General features: G+C 39.3%; 1 protein-coding gene across 2 annotated transcripts in view; it reads right to left on the bottom strand.

Annotated features, from left to right (window-relative positions):
• The window catches only part of pkig (protein kinase (cAMP-dependent, catalytic) inhibitor gamma), a 35,341-nt gene that overhangs the window by 7,885 nt on the left and 6,121 nt on the right, over nucleotides 1–21,335 (bottom strand). The window contains exon 1 of one of the 2 annotated variants that reach the window (XM_021311265.2): nucleotides 4,667–4,883. The exons of the other annotated variant lie outside the window; for it this stretch is intronic. The gene's annotated coding sequence lies outside the window, so the exon portion shown is untranslated. Of the gene's footprint in view, nucleotides 1–4,666; nucleotides 4,884–21,335 lie in introns of those variants that run through there. 2 annotated transcript variants of the gene reach the window in all.

The raw sequence follows: 21,335 nt of genomic DNA on the forward strand, positions 1-21,335 counted from the left end.
GATCTGCAGGAGTATGGGAGGGACCGGCCCAGTACTTCCTGCTTAAATGTCTAAATGATGTCACTGATTGTCTGGCTGGGTTCTACCAATCAGAGGGTTTCTTTTGGAGTATTGTTTTGTTTTTCTTTAAAGTAACTTTTTGACTTCTCTTGTATTACATGGTTTATTTTGCAGACAATTTTATTATATAGAGGAGTTTGTAAATCAGATTAATAGTTTTATTTTTGTTTTTCTGTTTAGTTTTTCATGTGTTTTTCCTTTTCCCTGTTTAATTGTGGTTTGGTCCATTCAAGTGCAGGTGTGTTCCCACTTGATTATAAAGCAGTGAGCTCTTGGAAGCTGAGAAAGGAACACTCCATACCAGTTGGTGGCGGTAATGCTCACCTAAACGTTTTTTGCCAACCGCCAATAAAAATCAAGAAGAAGAAGAAGAAGAAGCAGCTGAGGAAGAAAAAGATTAGTGTTCAGAATCTTTCTGCAAATAAAAGTCATCAGTAGCTGGAACCGTTGACTGAGGCTGTTTCTTCGGTTCACCTTGCTGACTCTTGATCTCGTTATCTTAAAGTCTACAAGTTTATTTTGGGACAGTCCATTGATGGAGAGAGAGGGGGGGGGGGGTAATCTATAGAACCAATCATTAGACAGCTGCCTCCAAAACATCCATTCTAAAATATGCCAGAAGGTAGTTTGAAAGAAAAGCCATTCCTTCTCACCAAATTTGACATAACAGGGTGTATAAAACGGTGAGCGGGGGGAATAAACTGTTTATCTGCCTTTCTGATGTTTGCATTTCATCAAACAGAGACACACACAGCACTGCACAATCTACTTGAGAACATGCTTTTTAATGTCTGAACGCACACAGCAAATATTAGCGAGCCGGGGCCTATCTGATGCAGAATACTTAGCAAATCCCACTGGTTGTCTGACTTAAAACTGTAATAATCTCCATTCTTGGACCCAAGACTAATGGAACCCAGCATTAAACTGTCATCCTACACCGCGATCCTCTACAGAAACTCCTCTAAGAACATAACAAATGGCGACCCAAACGTTTACTGGAACAGGCGTCTTTGATGGAAAGACACGTCTCCGAGCTGGATCGCAGGCTGTGGAAAACCAAACAGATCCAGTTGAAACGTCAAAACCAGCACAGAACCGTCTCCAGCAGCAGCAGGCGTTAGGCAGGGGGACAACTTTAACAGAAAAACCCAGAGTTTAACTCATCGGGACGTTGTCACTGAATAGGATGCCTGAAATGGCTGAAGATGTTTCTTAATCTCTACAGTTAATTTTTAAATTAAATCCACAGCACAAAGTACTGAACAATAAAATCAGAGTTTGAAATGAGAGTTTAAATGCCAAGTATGATCGGGTTTCGCCTCGGTCGATGGAGACCTGCAATACTTGCAACAACACAGCCTAATACCAACGATGCTTGAGCTTCTGATTCCACTTCCTGCCGCATAAAAATCCGCTCCCTGAAATCTCATTACAACAGTTAAAGGGAGATTTCTCCATCCACCCAACGGTTTCACAGCGAGATTTATGATGAGAAGCAACGACTCTGGGCGAAGCTTTGTTGCACTGGTTCGTCTCCACTCGCCCGGTTGTTAAGTGGATTATGGGACTCCCATCTAATTGCCATTTGTTTGTTTAATTAGTTGGCTTGCCTGCACATGTGGATCGATTCCAACCCTAAGATCATTAACAGGTTTCCATGGAGGAAGCGTGATGATGATGGTGGTAATAACGATCCATCTTTAGCGTGCTGTTACTCTCTGGTTTAGTGCCTGGTCTCAGGTGTGGTAGAAGCACTTTAATGGTGTTGTGTTAAAGGGGGGAAATTATTTTATCCTCCATATTCATGAAGGCAGCTGTGATAATAAAGTTGTTTTTGTGTCTTGCTCCACACATGGTTGTGTTGCTTCACCTGCTCTTCTTTAAATAGTGCATTGCCGTGGAAAACAAAGATAAAATCAGGAAATCTCATGATTTTTTACTTTTAATTGGAATTAACAACATGTTATTCAGATTTTTCCTTGTTATAACAAGCAAAATAACATCTAATCAGATCTGCACCGCCGCTTTCTTGCCACTAATGGATTTAATGCTGCAGTTCTACATTCAAACATCCGAACAAACATACATTCTCCTTCTATGTTTTATATTTACCCCCCCGCCCATTATGTAGAAAGCTATGGGAACACACAGGGAGAAATAAGACAGCTGCAACTGGAAACTCCACTACAACACAAATGTCAGCGGTGTGGGTTTTCACAGACTATAATAACCCGATCCCCAAAGACAAACTCACTGCAGCTCAGCTTATTGGCTAAACTCAACTCAGCCTCACTGTCTTAGGCCCGCCCACACGGAGACAAGATCAGGTCTACCCGCAAAATAATTCTGTGCTTTAGGCCGTGCGTCTACATGGATGTGGTGTTTTGGGAGACTGACATGTAAACGATCATTTTTTGAAACCGGGTCCCGGAGCGGATGAATTTCAAAGCAGCGGTTTCAATTTTTCTGGGTCGTGCATTTGAGCCGCAACTTTTCTTAGGCAAAGACGTCGTAGCTTCGCCTCTTTATACTCCACGTGTGCTTCACTCTCACAAATAACAGTAGGGTGGGTCGATATGGCCTAAAAATAAAATTTCTGATATTATTATACCAGCACCAATTAATCGATTTCCTCCCCTCATACTTTTTTTGTTTCACAAAAAGAAATTAAAGAATTTCTTTTTTTAAATTGGTTTTATTTCAAGCATTTCATCTGGGGGTGGAGCTGAAATCAAAGTGCAACTAAATCCAAGCTCTGAAACATGCTTCTAAAACAAGATGGCGGCGCTGACGTTGTAAACTATTTAAATAAATTTAAATATATTTTAAGTGCAGCCCTGGCCATTTTATCCTGTTGCTCAGCTACTTATTTTTATATACAGACACACAAACACTGAATTTAAACTCAACCCTTTATTAAACCAACTTTTTACAAAAACTACAAGTTTTTTAAAAAGAAAAAAAAGAACGTGCGCTGACTGAACTCTTTGAAGGAGGCGGAGCTTGGTTCCTGGTTCTGCGTTGTGATTGGTTGGAAGGGATGTAATGTTTAATATTAACCTACATAAGGCTAGATAGGCTAGAATGCAAAAGGAAGGAAAACCGTTATTCTACTGAACTCTTTATTGACCTTTTTTTGTCTATCATCGATATACATCTATCGACCGATATCTATTGTTATTGAATTATCGTCCAGCCCTATGTAAAATGATATGGGAAAGAAGACTATTTTCCAAACAAAGCGGAGTGAAAGCGAGACAGAGCTACACTTTAAGCAAATAACAAGAAGGCCGAACAGAGTTTAACAGTTCATGTTGTATCCTTCAACCCCCTGTTTGCCAAATCCAGCATGGAATATGCTGGATTTGAACATGTTGGCAGCTTTTTAGAAAGAAGGTAAAGATCTTTGTTCCCTAAGAATCCACACATACATGCACTTTTATTGATGCTAGCCATGCTACTCGCTAATGCAAGATGCTGAAGACAGTTTAAAACTTGCTAAAATCTTACTTTCTAGCAACATCTCTCACACAGCAGTTTGATGTCGACTAGAAAAAAAATAATTTTAATGTTTATTTCTTACATATTCTTACATTAGAGTTCTTAAAGAAGAATCAGAAACTGCCTCAATCACTTTAGGCAGGTTAAAGATTTACAGAGAACCGGTCAGAAATCGCCCACAACATTCTGATCTGTTATTTTGGTGGCAGTGGGGCTAATAGTTACTCCTGCACTTTAAATTACAGCAATTAGAATAAGTTTTAATTATTATTTGATTTTGTTGTGTGTTAATGTTGTGAGACTAGTATTGTATCCAGGGGGAATACAGTGGGAAACTCATACTGGCCTATGCTTATAAAATACTGTAAGGAAGTGGAACACAGAGCCTAAACGGACAGCGTTTAACATTCAGAAATCTCTACACTGCGACACGTCTGAACATAAGACAACGATCAAACTAAGGTGACAGGCAGCGGGGGAGCTTTTGGCACAGCAATACCAGGAACAAAAAGCCTTTGGGATCACCGGGGAATATGAGTCAGTGCAGCTCCGCACACTGCACCCATTAGAGACACAGGCTCACTTCTGTCCCACTGGAGCCTTTTAAGCCTGATTTGTGTGTAATAAACTTGCATTATCTGCAATAAGCTGCACTGAGACCGGCTTCTTTGCCGATTTGGCTGTCCATTAGAGTCATCCAGCCAACCGATTTTAAGGCTGTCGACTATTTTTGCAGCGATTATTGATGAGGCAGAAATTCTCCACGTGAATGAGGGTCACCTGCCTGTCTTGGTAACTGAAATTTTCCACTGGTTCTTCTCTGGGTTTATCCCTTGTAGCTTAAGCAGTCTCTTTACAGCCAACACCCACAAGCATTTGCCAGTTTCAGAAATAAAGTGACTCATTTTTAGTTTTAGGGTTTTAAATAATTACATGAACAACGCAGCTCTGTCCTCTCAACAAATCATGGAGCATTTCATTCAGAAAAATGTTTACAAACCAACAAAATTTGCAATGTAAAAAACATTCAAAATCCCTTTGAAGAAATGATGCAACAGAGCATAAAAAACACAAGAAGTTAGCATCAGAAAATCTTTCTTACCAAAGAGCTGCCTCTTCAGTTCCTTGGCACCACCAGACAAGTCAGACCCAAACTACTATAGACAAATTCATGCAAATCCATTCCTCCTGCAGTGCCAAGTGTTACAGACACTAGTGCTCACTGCTTCTCAGGCCTCCTTTACAAGAGGCAGCGACGGTTTGCTCGACAGCTAGCCCGCTTCAGACACGAGGGAGCTGCATTTCCTCACCGGGATTAGCATTGTAGTTCCTCTCCGGCCTTCCTTTCATGAATAAATAAGAGCCCTGACCATTCAGCTGTGGTTTGTATATTTGCCCCACACATCCTTCCTCCTTTTTTTTGAGAACCAGACTGGGTGTAAAGACCTAATTTCCTCTGACGAATTGCACGGACACAGCTGCCTTTTCTGTTGCACCAGCTGACCCTTTTACACAGCAACAGTGAATACCTCTAAAAGTTTCTTCTCTCCCTGGCACCTTAAAATTGTGAAACTACTCCTAAACCACAGCAGAAATCATCTCCATCAATAATACTGGACGTCTCCATCAGACGTCCAGTATTATTGGTCATATAACTGCTGATATGCGTTGTTCATCTTCTTCACACTCCGCGGAGCTCCTGAACGAACTCTCACATAATCGCCATCCTAAATGAGGGCACTTAGCTCTCACACACCAAGGCATTATGAAGCATCTGAGGAAATGAAAGAGATAAGAAGCCTGACCCATACCATTAGCATCCATCAAAGTGAGGGTGTTTAGAGTGTGATGATAAATTACACAAAAGAAGAAGAAATTCTTCAAGAACTTTTGATCAAATCAAGAGCCAACCATCTTGCTTGAATGGATCATTTCAACAGGGGAAGCGGTCAAACTTCAGAGGTCACTTCCTAGAGTTTGCCTTACAGGCAATATATTCTCAATACTAATTTCCATCCATTCTACACCAGTTTCCACACAATGTTCCAAACTTTTCCACAATCAGATTCCAAGAGTCATCAGGCCTGTCTCAGCCCGTTTTTAATGTAAAAATACTAATGTTACCCATAAATTACTTTTAGAAGCTTTAAATGTGGATCACAAGGGATTAAAGGAGGAGAAGAGAAAGGAAGAAAGGACAGAAAAAAGATGAGTAGATGGAATTAATTATGGAGAAACGGATGGATGATGGGTGGATAGATGGAAACTACATATTTTTCTCCTAACCTGGAAAATACTTCAATCAAATTCCTGACATATTTTGACTGAATGGGTCTGCATGTAAGAAGAGTGAGAGTTTCTTCTGGACTTCTTTTGCCAAGTAAGCCTGATTTAAGCACCAGCAGAGGTGATTTTAGCTATAAACACATCCTCTGTCATAATTGTCACCATGAATACTTATTTTCTGAGAAAGGTAGAAACAGAAGCATGATGGCAAGTTAATACTTCAGGGCACATGATGGATCCAAGATGGATATGCCTGTACTTCGATACACTGGTGCCCCTGTTTAACACAAAGTTCTCAGTGAAGATAAACCTCACATTCACTGTAATAAAACCCAACAGAACCAGTTAACTGACAACCCTTCACGAAAGATAACCTGGGGTGGATTCAGCAGATGGCTTTCAGTTGGCAGAAAACACAATTGTGCTTAATAGATCCCACAGTTTCAAGACAAAACTAATCTTCTCCTACTTTTAATGGGCAAGAATGTTACAGACATTAAGCAACTCTGCAAGATCCAAAACCTCGGGCTTTAACGACTTTATATAGCTGCACTGTGCACATACACAAGTAGAGACACATGGAGAGGAGTAATAATATCTGGACCTTTGGGAGAGGAAAGAATATCAGGACGGGGCTTTATTTCCCTTATCTGCTAAGAGGCGAGTTGTAAATAAAAGGCACTGCTGAGAACACAAGAGAAGATTTTCTTCTCATCTGAAACCTAAATAACAGGTGGTGAATTGGTGTTTCTGTTTTGCAAATTTAGTTATAACAGGGACGTAAACAAGGCTGTAGCATATAAGACAAATTACAGAAGACCCATAGGAGACGGAAGAAATGGAGCAATTCCATTTTAGCCACAGATTCATGTCAAGAAGGTTTGAAACGTGCAGCAAAGGAACATAGATTTACAGTGATACATCCCGAAACTGTAAGCGTAGCCAAGGAGCAAAAACACTTTTTCCAGACACTGGTGTTGCTTTAAAAGGTATAAGGAACCAGCAAAGACCTGGTAATCAGCCATCAAATGATCGATACCAGGCTGCAGTAGAGCTGAATGACATGCTGATGAAGATGATTCAGGTGTGTTGGAGCAGGGATGCATATAAAAGCTGCAGGATAGCACCTCCTGAGGACTGGACTTGGACATTCCTGAAATAGAGGGTTCTTTTTTTAGCGGACGGCTACTAGAATTAAATCAGGACAAAAGTAGAGTTCAACTGCAGCTTCAAAAAAATATCAGTGTGAGTCCCCCATCCATTTTCCACACACCCTGACGTTTCGTAGGACTTTTAAACTGCACTGTCAAACCCGATATTTGACTGTGCAACATATCCTTGGATGTGCGATTTGAATATCTAGTTTATGTTTTGCAGCTGCACCTTATCTTTTAAAACCAACCAATCATCATGAAGTATTTGTAAGAATAAATGTCTAATGCCTTTTTATTTGTAAGAATAAATGTCTAATGCCTTTTTATTACCAAAATGCCTATATTTGTTGAACACTATACAGGAACAACAACAAAACTTATTTGTATTTGCCAAGCTTGAGGTCAATTTAGAGCCTCTAATTAACCTAAGATTCATGTTTTCTTTGGGATGAAACCAAACCATCGAGTGAAGACTCAAGCCTTAATATGCTAACTCCAAATGGAAACGCCTTGACTTCAGATGGCATTTAGACCTAAGATCTTCCTGCTGTGAAGCAGTGGTGCAAACCAATGCTTCTCCACATCTCCCAGGGCTATATTTATTTACAGTGATCATCCCATCTGCGACAGTAGTTACCTGATAAAAAAAAGCCAATGTAATTATCAATTAATGACATAAACTTAATTATTTAACACCTTAATGGTAATTTTAATCTTTACACCACATAATTATTTTACAGGTTCCATATATGTGGATGAGTCCATTCAGCAGCTCATGGACCTAATGATATTATAGCTGGTTGCATTGTAAATTACCATAGACTTCTTTGTAAATAAAAAAAGTTTATTACAAATGCAAAAGTTGTTTTAAAAAAAGCATAAAATTGTGCATGCAATTTATTTATAATTACTAAAATTTGGATAGCTTATATTAATGCTCCACAAGGTTTTAAAAATGTAAAGTTATTACCATTAATGCCGCTGGGACTGCAGTATGTGCTAGCTGATTCAGTGTTTACCGGCCTCCTGATAATAGAAAGACACTTAGTGACGCTTGTTTAAAGCTGCAGAATATTTTTTAGGAAGGCATTAATAAACTACAACTACGTTTTTTCTCCTTGTCCAACCAACGGACATTGCTAGAGGCAACTTTATCAATAAAAGCCCTTGAGGAGAGGAGTGCTACACTGGAGAGACCAACGAACATGAGCTCAAGCTGGAAGCGTGGCTAAGTCTGCAGTCTGTTTTCTGCGTAATCAGACGCCGGAGTAACCCGCCTCTACAGAAATCAGCCTTTGCAATTTTTCTCAATTTTGTACGGGGCCTAAACGTTGGGGCACCCCCCTCCACAGCAGCACCAACGAGATGCAGGAAACACCCCTGCTGTGGCAGCACAGCGGTCGACACACTGCTGCTTCCACAGAGTTTTTTCCCCCTGTTTGTTTAAGGTTTGACTGAGTAAAAGACCGGGACCTAGCAGGCTAAGCGGCCCGTTAGCATTCTTGAAACAAAGCTTTGCTGGTGTGTGTTTAATGGTTAGAACAAAATTTCTTATTTCAATAAGAGTGTTTTATACGTTGATGGAATATTAATGTTCGCGTTTTGCGGTCTGCTCATTACGACCAAATAGGGCTTAAAAGTATTTTTAGGCTAGCGCCGAGCTCCTGCTAGCATTAGCCAAAATAAGCCTCTCTAAGAAGTTGTTCTCGTTAGCTCCACCATAGTTTCGATAGCGCTACAAGCATTATTACAGCATTAATAGGGAGCATTAATGTTGATTTAATGGTGTTTTATGTAACTTTAAGGTAAACTCAATCTAGTGTAAACAATGGCCACAGGAAGTACCCCGATACGACATTTCCGGTCGATCGTCCGCTACAGCGCCCTCTAGCTTCCTAAGTTAGAGTCAGACTTAATTCCAGGAGAAATAATTATATTAATCACATGTCCTGAAGGTTATTGTTTTTTTATTTAGAAAATCGTTTTTTAATGTGTTATTTCCTCAAATAAAGTTTTGTCTATCTCAAATTTGCATTGTTAATGGGTTGAACACAGACCAAAGGTTGTTCTAAATTAATTAAGCTAACTTGATCTCATTACTTGATCCTTTCTTAAGATGAATGTTAGTTTTCTTAGATGTGCAATGAACTCAAGACCTATTCTTATCATGGTTTTCAATTATCTTTATTTGTCCTTAAGTTCTTTTGTTCTTGTATGTGTACATGGTTAGTTTCCTTTTATCTTAATTTTGCTTAGTAGTTTTAGGTAAGTTTCACTAGCCTAGTAGATAGGATTTGTTGATTGAAATATAGTGTTAATTCAGATAAACAGCATTCCATTGTGATGTTCTCTGGATGTTCATTTTATTTCTGTTAATAAATTCTTGAACTTGAAGAGAAGTTGTCACTCATTTATTCTATATGTGTACAGAGTTTGCTGTTAAAAGAATGCAAGTGCTCGAATCATTCCTTTTAACTATTTTCCTGATATCAGCTGTTTGGTCGGATATTCACTAGATACTTCCTAAGAGACAGTTATTTATTAAACATTAATTAACTTAAAAAAGTGCGTAATGGCACAACAGAGTGGACGGGACACGAGCAACGCACTTTAGGTGTCATTGTCTCCCATTTCACCTAGACGGGACCGTATTGGTGCAGAGAACGAAGCTCAGGGCTCCCATTGATTATGCATTATTGTGAGCTGTAGTTTTCATGCACTTTATCATTTGTATTTTAATTTTTATATTTTTGCATTTAGGAAATGCCACCGTTTTTATCCAGGTCATATCATTCTGTTTCATTGTGTTCATCTGACACACCTTAAAGGCTGGTGAGTGACATTACTGTCTGACATTTAACCGGTCTGTTTCTCAAATTAAAAAAAAAGTTTGGGATCACTGGTTTAAGGAAATGCAGCTGATACTGTATGAATCCAGTAGATTTCCCCTTTAACTGGCCAGCATGAGCGGCGTTTGGCTGTAACTGGGCCTAAACTCAGCTCCACTGGTTGCCAGGAGACCTCCCAGTGATCACAACGTTCCAGGAAGTGTAGCTAATCTTTACTGTTGCATCACGCTGAAAGCTGTAGCTCATCTAATAGCCCAGCGACTGAGCAAAACGGTAATCTATCGGAAACAGACACACAAAAAGTGTATTTGGTCATTTATTTGAAAATGACAAAAAAAAAAAAAACAGACTACACAGGAAAACACAAATCTGACTCAGGGTGTAGTTGCTGAAAAGAAAGAAAAGTTCCAATTTAAAAACTGCATGTTTGTATGAATAGAATAAACTCTTTTAAACATAACAACAATACCAAAGCCTAAAATAACCCAATCATAGCACGCACAAAGACACTTGGTTTTGTTAAGCAGATAAAAAGCCTCGTCTGTTCAACAGATGGCCGGGACATGTAGTAAACACTGAAGAGGCAGACAGACAGACTTCTACGACAGAAAACGGGCCCTTTTGTTAGAACGGCTCGCTTGGCAACAGCTGTGCTGATCAATGGCAGCTGAAGTTACTTTCACATGATACAGAATCACACACGGGCAGATGGAAAGGTCAAGTTACAGTAGGTAATGCAAGTGTGTGTCTGCCAGACTCCAAATAAGTTGTGATCAATTCAGCTCTGGCAGCAGACAAGCAAACGAGACCAACCCAGACAACAGGCTACAGGGAATTCCCCACTCATGTGTGTGTGTGTGTGTGTGTGTGTGTGTGTGTGTGTGTGTGTGTGTGTGTGTGTGTGTGTGTGTGTGTGTCGGGTGTGACTGATTCTCATTAACCACCCGTGATTCACAGCTGAGTCACAAACAGGTGCCTTAGCTGGACTCAAACGAGGCCATGATTGCTTCTCTCAAAACACACACACACCCTCCATCTTCCATTTCTATTTCAAACTTGAGCAACAAGTGAGCGTTTAATCTGATCACATGCAGCCCTGTTTGGTGTTTTCACAGAAACAAATATGTCCGTATTGTACAGTTAGCATCAAATGCAGAAGCCACTGACTTTAGAGTTTGAATAACAGGAGAGAAGTAGTAGAGCTAATCGTTTGAATTCATAAGAATCTAAAATAATAAATGTCTGTGTAACCACACTGTTTAGGAAGCAGCAGAATACAGAAGTGGTATGGCTATAAGTGAACATCCCAGTGGAAAAATATTCGGACCTGGATGACTTTGGTTAAAGGTATATAGCCACATTATATGCTTTAAAAAAAGACCATAAACTGTTTGATTATGATAAAATAAGTTTATATACACCAATCGTCTGTCTTGATAGTGTTTTGATAGTCCTTTGTCTGCCTAAATATAACTCTGCAACTGGTGCAATAAGCAGACATAAACAAATGTGGCGCCATCTGCTGACAGTACCACATAACTACCATAAAGCCAGATAGCGACTAATAAATCATTACTAAATCATGCCGGACCGAGTCTGACCCCTCTGCAATGCCTCGCGGCACATACGCAGTGTTGTACCTCCCTTGTTATTATAAACATACACAAAATGATTTATTTACTAACAAACTGTGCAAAACAAAGTGTAAAACACCAAAACAACAACAACTAATATGGCAGCAGGATGTGATAATCTTTTATAAAAACTTTGTATGCAACCAGAGTGAGCTAATGACGTACAAGTTAAAAGAAAGTAAAATAATGTGGCTATGCACCTTTAATATCTGAGGAGAACAGGGGGGGTGGAGCTGGTTTGGGTTTCAATACTTGCAGATAATGTTAGTAGTTCCCATTGCTTCTAAAATAGAGAAACAATAATTCAATAATGACATGTAATTACATAAAGCATTACAAAGTAATTACTACCTGCTAAGCTCCTAATAAAATGGTAACTGGATAATTATTTAAAAGCAAATATTAAAATAGACAGCTTATAACTTCAGTCTTAATAATAATAATAATAATAATAATAATAATAATAATAATAATAATAATAATAATAATAGTATTTCTATGGTGGTATTATTCAATCAGTAATAGTAGTACCAACACACTGCAATTTTATGTTACGCATTTGTTGCATTAATATTGAGAAACAAAAAGGCCAAAACTACACACAAAAACGGGTAGCAACTGAATCCCAGACTGCAGAGTTTCAACTCACTTTCAGGTGTTTTATACCTTCATCAAATTACAGGGATTCCAGCTGTAAAACTCAATGCGCAGCAGAAGTTTTCTCTCGTTGCCAGCAGCTTAACGGTGCTTTGGGGAGGAACTGGATGCCTGAACGTATTGATTTTGCTGGGCGAGTAAAATATAGTTTTTTGAAAACTAGGATCCAAAATAAAAGCTGGACTGTTTGTGTATCCGATGACTGTAGCTGAAAAGAAGCCTGAAACTGCAGTTTCCTCTACATGTAATTGATCGTGGAGCAAATATGCAAATCAGATGAGGTCACCCCCCAATAAATTTTTTTTTTAAAAATTAAATAAAACACAACCACGGTTTTAAAAAAAAAATCCCAGAGGAAACCCTGAACTGGCTGAGCTCCTGCAGAAAAGCATCTGAGTTCTAGATTCAAGAAGAAGACAGTGTGGGGGAGTGGTGGTCAGAGCAGGAGGCTTGGAGAATCCCCAAGTTCCTGGGCTCGAATCCCACAGACTGGCACTCTGGGTGCCTGAGCGAGAATTGTGAGTCTATGTCGGTTTCAAGCCACCATCTTGGTGTTCCATCACTCCGTTTAGTCAGCTACTGAGATGACTGGTTAACAAGAATATACTGTCCAAAATGTAATTGGTTTCTGATTCAGCAAATCCTTTGGAATATTAACTACAATGTTTAATTTTTCCTTCTGCTTAGCATTGTGATGTAGTTGAACAACTAGCAACGGTCAGTTTTTTTAGTTGAACGTTACTAGCCTAATTAAAAAGTTTGTTGACCTAAGTACTATAAGCTGAAGTATTTTTCTTAAATTCTTGTATTTGAAGAGAAGTTGTTTGTGTTTATTCAAACCAACATCCAACCATCAGCAGACCAGCTCTCCATCGTTCACCGTCAAAATACGGAAGTCCAATTTTCTGCTCAGTTCCGATCCGTTAGGAAAAAGAACATCAGCAACATTAGGTTTGTCAAAGTTAAATGGTGTAAGGAGAGACTTTTAACCGCAAAATACATTTATTAATATTAACGATAAGTTGAACTGTTTTATTTAAATATCGGACGCAAACCACTCTATTTGCACCAAATAAGCAAGAAGATTTTTCTTTTCAACGTTTAATTTGAAATCTTCTCCAAATAGATTTGCATTCCGCTTGCAATGATGATTGCATGTGTTTTACTCGTGCTCAAAGAAACTTTGGAGCGGACCTAGACGGAGTAACCACAGATGTTAAAGGCTTTGTTTTCGTGGACTCAAGCAGGCGGTCTGGAACAGAGCGGACGTGTACGGGAGCGGAGGATGTGGAAGTTAGTAGGACTAAGGACCACCTACTAATGCAGCAATTAAGATCTTGGTATTGTATCAGTTAAGTAACTCGCATAATAAACTGAAAATTTTATTACTGTATTTTTCAGACCATAAGGTGCACCGGATTATATATTACATATTCTTCCCAAGTGTGTAATATCACTCCGTCCCTGCGGTAGGGTGACCAGATGCAGACGTCCCCAGTTTTCATTAGAGAAATTAAATCTAGTCACCGTACACCGCTCTCTCCTCAGAGGGAGAGTTATCCGTCTCTGCTGGGAGGACAGAGTAGCTGGACTACACTGCCCTGTTCTACCATAAGGCCAAACTAAATGTAACTTTTATATTGAATTAACTTACTAGGTTTATTGTTGCTAGCGCGTACTCCAGGCTGCCTTACATGAATGCACTTCTAGTTTAATCATTACAGTCTTGTAGACAGCTCAGGGGTCCTATCAGGTAGTGACACAGTTACTGTAATGTTCCAAATATCCATTTAATGGAGCGGCTTTGTTGCTAACCAAAGTCGTACTTACACATTTTAACAGATTTTTGAGCGCATTGTACCACATAAAATCAGTCAGTAAGCACAACAGTGATGGTATATAAGGCGCACCATCAACTTCTGAGAAAATGTAAAAAATTAAAGTGCCCTTTAAAATATGGTAAATTGTGCAGTTTTTTGTTTTATGTATTATTGCTAACAGACTCAGGTGCACAGCGACATTTGAGCATATTTTAAATGTCTGCATACGACTAAAAGGCCCAACTGTGATGGACATCACCAATAAGCTAAGACAATGGCTCCATACTATACAGTGGCCAAAGCAAACAGACAAAATAAAATAAAAACTAATCTAGAGCATCAGCCCTAATTAAATAATTTATTCAATCAATTGTTTATTCAGAAGATCTTGGGCACCGTCATGCTTTATCGCTGCAACACAGAGGGTGCTCTGAGCTGTTTGCTGGATAACTGCTGCGCTGGTCTGTGTGTTTTCCTCCCACGGTCCAATCCATCCAGTCTCATTCTGCTGCAGCGATGCCCGTTTCCATTTATGTCCACACATTTAACAACACGAGGCCTCGACAGGAAGCAGGTGCTTTGTTTGCCTTCGTTGTTTATGCCCTCATCTTTTCCCAGGCTATCTGCGCACACGTTGCAGCGCTCGCTACAACGAAGCAAGGAGAAACTGGAGGTGATGCTGGGGTGAGCGGGAGAAAAGGGGGGAGGAGATGTTGAGGAGTGAGGATGGGGAAAGGTCAGAGAGCACATGGCGACGAGGAAGTGCTGGAAGAAAAAGTTGAGAACGAAGGCAGCGCCGAAGGAATGCATGCATGTTTATTGTGCTTGCTATATATGGAAATATCCCTTCGCAGGCTCAAGTGTTTGCATTACTTTTTTGAGCACTCGGTGAACAGAATTCACCCCCTCAGTTATTAAGGCAGCTCGGAGCAGAACATGTAAATAGCTTGTGGCCTAACCCGTTTCTGCTGTCCTATTATCCACTGGCAGAATCTCCACGCACAAGTTGGAAACGAATATAAAAGAACAACTGGGAGACCCCGTAGGGTGTCTGCAGAGCAAATCCTCTCAGCTTCATCATCACATTTCTCTCCCACAAGTCTGTAGAGCAGGGCTCAATAATCTTTTTGAAACCGAGAGCTACTTCATCAGTACTGTGTCACACAAAGGGCTACCTGTACTGACCTTTGGACTACAAGAGTCCTAGCTCACCTTAACTTTACATAAGTGTTTTTAATGCTTTTGTGATTTTTAAATCTATGTAAATACAAGTATGATTAAGAAGGAAGAGCAACTAAATAAAATAACATTTCAGATGCAGATTGCTGGAGGTTTTATGCTATCTGGTGCCCGCTTCATCGTCACATTTTTTCGACCAACAAGTCTGTAGAGGATGTGGGCATCGTGTGACACCAAGCACGTGTGCCCCTCCCTCATAAGCACATAAAAACAAAACATAAGCAACCAGTATACATCCTGATGGAACTGATAAGAAGATCAACATTCACGTGTAAAAAGGGACCAACTGGGCAGGAAGAGTCCATTCTGCGTATTAAAAGGAGCCAATCATGAATAGTATGAAATACATTAAAGCTAAAAGCACCCATAAAGTGTAAATATGCAAACTGGACATATTTATAGAAATAACACAATGTTTTTTTACATGTTGAAGTGTGTTACGTAAACTTACTGAAACTATTTAACATTATATGTCAGGCTGATGAATTCACCGGATAAAGTGCTCAAACTCCTAGAAGACAGTAGCTTAACGAGGCCAGGCATAATATGTGTTAATTTCTTGTAAACATGTGCGTGTTTCTCAACATACTTAAGTTTTAACTGCATAAGCAAAGGCACCCCTTTACTAAAGGTCCGGTGACGTGATTCCCACAGGGTTAATCACCAATAACCAATGTAATGATTTTACTCACCCATAAATAAAAATGAGGCATATAATGATGAAGTTCTTGTTTAAAATGTGTAAAAAGAAAAAAAAAATGAGTGAATGCTGCTCGTCAAAGACTCAATGCAATCTGCTAGGAAACTTTTTGACCAATCTGGATCCGTCTGGATTTGATTAAATTTGACTATGTAAAGTTCCTTGAGATGACAGGTGTTGTGAATTTAATAAAATTAAACTGAACTGAAAAAAAAAGTGAAAACTAGAACTTCCCACGGTGTAAATTTCAAATCTACAGCTGCTGCAGATTTGTCCACCTCACGCACATGATACGAATCTCCTGTTCCAACCCTCCTCAAACGCGCCATGTCGCTTTGAGATCTGGTGACTGGAGGGTATTGGAGAACACTGAACCAGTTTGAGATTATTTAGGCTGACATGGTGCTTTATACCGCTGGAGGCTGCCGTGAGGAGACGGGGTCACAGGGACATACTGGGATGGATATGCTCAGCAAAAAACACTCAGGTAGACTGTGGCACTTTAATTAGACTCAACTTGTAATAATAAGCGGCTCAAATTAAACCTTTACAATACTGCAACCAGCCCGAACCGTTGACACAATGCAGGATTGTGCTTACACCAAATTCTGACTCTACGTTCTCAACTGCAAATGAAACGGCGACTCAATGACCGGGGGGGGACACCTTTCCAATCTGTCACTCTGTAATACTGATGATCTTGTGCGAACTGCAGCCTCAGCAGACACAGATGGCTTCTTGTGTGGTTTTTCTGCTGCTGTAGTGCATCTGCTTCAATGTTCTATGTGTTTTACAACCAGGTAAGCTGGTTGGAGCCACTGTTTGTTTCCAGCTAATGTCTAATGTCTGAAACAGATCTGCTCTGCCGTCAATGACGAGGGATTTTTATCCACAAAACTGCGACTTGTTGGATATTTCTCCACTTTTTCAGACAATTTTCCATGAATATTCAGACTTGTCCAAAAACCATGACATGTTTAACACTTAATCTTGAGCTATATCCCCTTTCTTCCCTTTTCTGTTGGCTGAGTTTCAACTTCAGCTAGTCATCTCCACCTTGTCTAGATGCCAACATGGACTCAGTTACTGTTTTGTTATTGGCTCATTCATTATTTGTGTTAAAAGGCAAAAGAATAGGTGTACAGAAAAGTGGCTGGTAGGTTTAAGTAACTCACACTTAATTTATATATCACCTTTCAGGACAAAAAGATCACAAAGTGCTTCTCAATGTTAACAGAGGAGATATTAAAACAAAAGCAGATTTAAAAAGAAGGTTTTGTCCATCGACCTTGTCCTCCACCTCATGTGCTTCTGCTAACTCACAACTGTTGGTGATGTATGAATACTTGTTTTTAAATTTAGATGAAAGATGTGTTTTGTGAAAGACGAATCAAATGGATTAATTAGTAAAAAACAAATATAGTAGACCAATGATGCATCAATTAGGTTTTTACTGCTTGATTTGCAGTTATATTTTCGGTCTGATTTTGGGCAGTTCTGACTTTTTCCTCTCTCTGTCAGGGTTGTGAGAGATCCATAATAATTTGTGTGAACTTATTTTTAAATTCAGAAACATTTTTTTTAAAAATGCATGCAATCATGTTTGACCATAAAAAGAAAAAAATCTATATATACACAGCAAATTCTTTAAGAGCTGATTGTCTTGAATTCTACGGAAAACGAATGGATTACAACAATATCCTCATTTATGCATCAAAGCTCATGACCTTCAATCTTATCTGATTTTTACTCAATTCAAAACCCAGTGAGAGCAAAAATGCATTTGTTGGTTCATTTACATTCCTTAGAAAGTGGGAGTAGGGGTGATTTAAGGAAAACTGGTCAGAATGAATCATTGGTCATTCACCAAGCACAGCATTTTAAATCAAGCTGACAGTGTAAATCATGAGCTGAAGCAGACATGAAACTCAGATCTGCACAGTTCACCGACTTCAGCTCTTTGATCACGACACGTGGAGCTTTAAAACGTGCCAATCCATCTAAAATAATTAAAGCTCGTTTTCATTTTCCAGGGTGAGAGACAGCCATCAAATCATCTTTTCAATAACCTGTTGGGCTAAAACGGCATCGACAACAACGCATTCACAGCCGAGGTCTTGATTAAAATTTCTCTTGCACAACGGGTTTAAAATGATATTCTGTGCATTCATTAAATCAACCCATCAGGCCAACTGGTTCACGGCAGGAAAACAGACGTGCTTGGTTTTTCGGCAGAACCACCACTCAAAAACAACAACCACATTTGTCTCATATGGCCGCAAATTATGTGAGAAAAGCAGAGCGGTGCAGCCTATCCCGGCACAAAATACTGTTTACTGAGCCAAGTTTCAACGGGAGTGGGAAAGCAAACCTTGAAATTCCCTTTCGGGTATGACGCACATAATCCCACTGGGCGTAATATATGTTTTGATCCCTTGCAGGAAAAAAAAAAAAAAAAAAAAAGGTTGTGGCAAATGTTTAGTTTAACGCAGTTTTATGAAAAGCATGATTTTTTTTTCCTACTCTGCGTGGCTCAACAATTCCACATATGGCTCAGGGCACTGTGACCCTGCTGAACTTACATGGAGAGAAAGGCCTATTTGTGATTGTGGTTGACAGACAAAAAACGGCTTCCGCCTCCTATAATCATGAAAGCCGGCAGACGGTTTCTTAAGAACTAAACCTTTAAATATTTAAAAAGAAGCAATGGTAAAGTATTGCTTTTTCTGGAACTGACAAGGAGAGACGAATGAACTTGAGATGTCATGTATGAAATAATGAGCCACCACAGAATAACTCCCCAAATCCACAGCTTCTTTTAGCTTATTAAAGCTACGAAGCAAGCGTCGACACAGCTGTTCTCTTACATTGGAACTGTTCTGAATCATCTTCACTGCTCCTCTAACACGGTTCCTGGCAGCTGCAGCTGTTCCCAGCATAAAACCTCTGAAAATGTCTCTGTGCGCTACCTGCCACTTGCCAACGAGCTGACAGTAGCAGTTAGGAGCTACCTGGTGAACACGGGGAACGTTTATCTGCCAGAGCGCCACAGATTTCCCTCAGGAGACAGGAGTCAGGTAGCAAAAACTGAAAATGGACAAGACTCAACTTTGTCAGTGCTATTATGAAACATCCTCCTAGATTAGCTACTTCTTATACTGATGCTCATCCCTACTTTTTTTTTTAAACTGCCCACATAATGGAAAAGCCAGAAAGAGTCAATGGGCAAGAGGTAGAATGTATCCTAACCTCAATGTCTGCAACCTGTGGCTCTCAGAAAGCTTCTCAGTGGCATTTAGTTAATTTGGCCAAATATAACATTCAAATGAACAATGTCTGGATTTAGAAAGATCACAGGAAAAGCTAATTTTATCAGCTTCTTTATCAGTTTTCATGCAACAACTGCCTAGAATTTCGACAATGAAATGACACCGATTGATTTTTGACCTTGTGTAATTTGGCTAATAAAAAGGGACACAGTGGGGCTCAAGAAATTGGATTTTTCTTACTTTAGTTGAAGAAGTTGTTAACTTCACCCCAAATATAGAGAACTTATATAAGGTAGCTATTTATAAAACCTGACAATTTTTATATATATATATATATATATATATATATATATATATATATATATATATATATATATATATATATATATATATATATATATATATATATATATATATATATATATATATATATATATATACACACACACACACACAGCAGCACCATCTACTAATGATTTTTCTTTAAGAGAGAGAGGCACTAATTAATCCTACTCCTGTGAAAATAAGTGTGGTTAATAAAGTTTATATATTATTGTCACATGTGTGTGCCACAACTGTTGTGATAGACTCCTGTGCCCTCCATGACCCCCTGCTGGGTAAGTTTCTGTTGTGACAATCATTGATTGTGTTCATCTACCTTTTGAGTGATTTTCTCAGCACGGGATTGACTCCGATTCACACAATGTGTGGGACTGATGCAGGTCACATTGCTCTGCTCTTTGGGAGATTTCCTGAAAGCTCAAAGCCGCTCCATCAAGGGATGAGATGACGGAGGAGGCTCACAATAGAGAGCCATATTGACATTGCTACACTTAAAATGCGATCCAGTTTATTATTTTCGTGCCGAATTCCAACTGCTCTTTTCCCAACCATCTGGTTTAGCTCATATCCAGTTTCATAAAACCTAAAAGAAGACCAAAGTCAACTCAGATCAATCCTATTCATTCCAATAAAATACAATTATATATCATGTTCTAATTCAATTATATCACCTCCAATTTTATCCCAATTATAAAGCAACAAAGTCCATTTCAGTTTATATAATGCCAAATGATATATATAGTAATTCCTAATCCTGAGCAGCCCAGAGGCAACAAGCAAATTTGCATTGCAAACTCAAGAATGAATATTCACTCAAGGCTCCAGTGTTAGCTGGTGTTGGTTCTGGCTCAACCAAAACAACAAATATTTTTTTAATTAAATGATGCTCCAGAATCACTTTTTATACATTGTAGCATATTCAGGTTGATCGCAACTAAGCCAGGCGGACCCAGATTTTTGTACACGTTTAAAACGCACAACTTGCATGTGCAATATATAACACATTTGACGTAATTGCAACAAAGCTTACACGAACGCCACTCAAAGGGTACAGGCATTTTTCCGATATTAACGTTACTTAATAATATTCGATGCTGTATAGACAGCATCTGAAATGATGAATATTTGCTCACCTCAGCATGCAGAATGCTTGAGGTCCAAGAGGAGGACAGCGTGACTACTTTTCTGATCAGTGTCCGAAATAAACTTCCTGATTCACCGGCCAAGTTGGCTGCCCAAGCATTTTTTTTACTGGCCCAAATATTAATTCTGACCGACTCCTGCTAAATATCTCCACATAATCCCGCTACGTAGTTTGCCTGAGCTAAACGCTAGCTGTTAGCAAACAGACATGACGTAGTTGCTGTCGTTCTCGCATCACATGTGCGAGTGTTTGTGTACGTGCACATTTGTTGTCATACGAGCTGAAAGCAGAGGAACATAAAGAAACATCCACCTAAATTATGACTGAAAAACACAATTTATTTGGTGCAAACATTAACTCACCATGTGGCAGCTAGCCCTCTGAAATTTAATCGCATTTGGCGTCTGGCGAGTGTTAATTTCAGACCCTGTTTCTCAGCTTCTATGTGTGTGATTGAGCCTCCATCCCCACATGGTGGGGTCGGCATAAAGTGTAGAAGAAAACTAAACCAGTCAGTGACAATGCAAGAATTAATGACTTTACGCAGTGGCACACTGTTAATTTCTCACCACAGATGCCAGTGCACAAATTCAAAATATGCAACGATAGACCTACTTTCTGACAGGACAATTCACAAAATCTGATGTGTTTCTTTACATTTATGTCACTGTAAAATC

The sequence above is a fragment of the Fundulus heteroclitus genome, chromosome 1 (genome assembly GCF_011125445.2).
Source record: "Fundulus heteroclitus isolate FHET01 chromosome 1, MU-UCD_Fhet_4.1, whole genome shotgun sequence".
Classification (NCBI taxonomy): Eukaryota; Metazoa; Chordata; class Actinopteri; order Cyprinodontiformes; family Fundulidae; genus Fundulus; species Fundulus heteroclitus.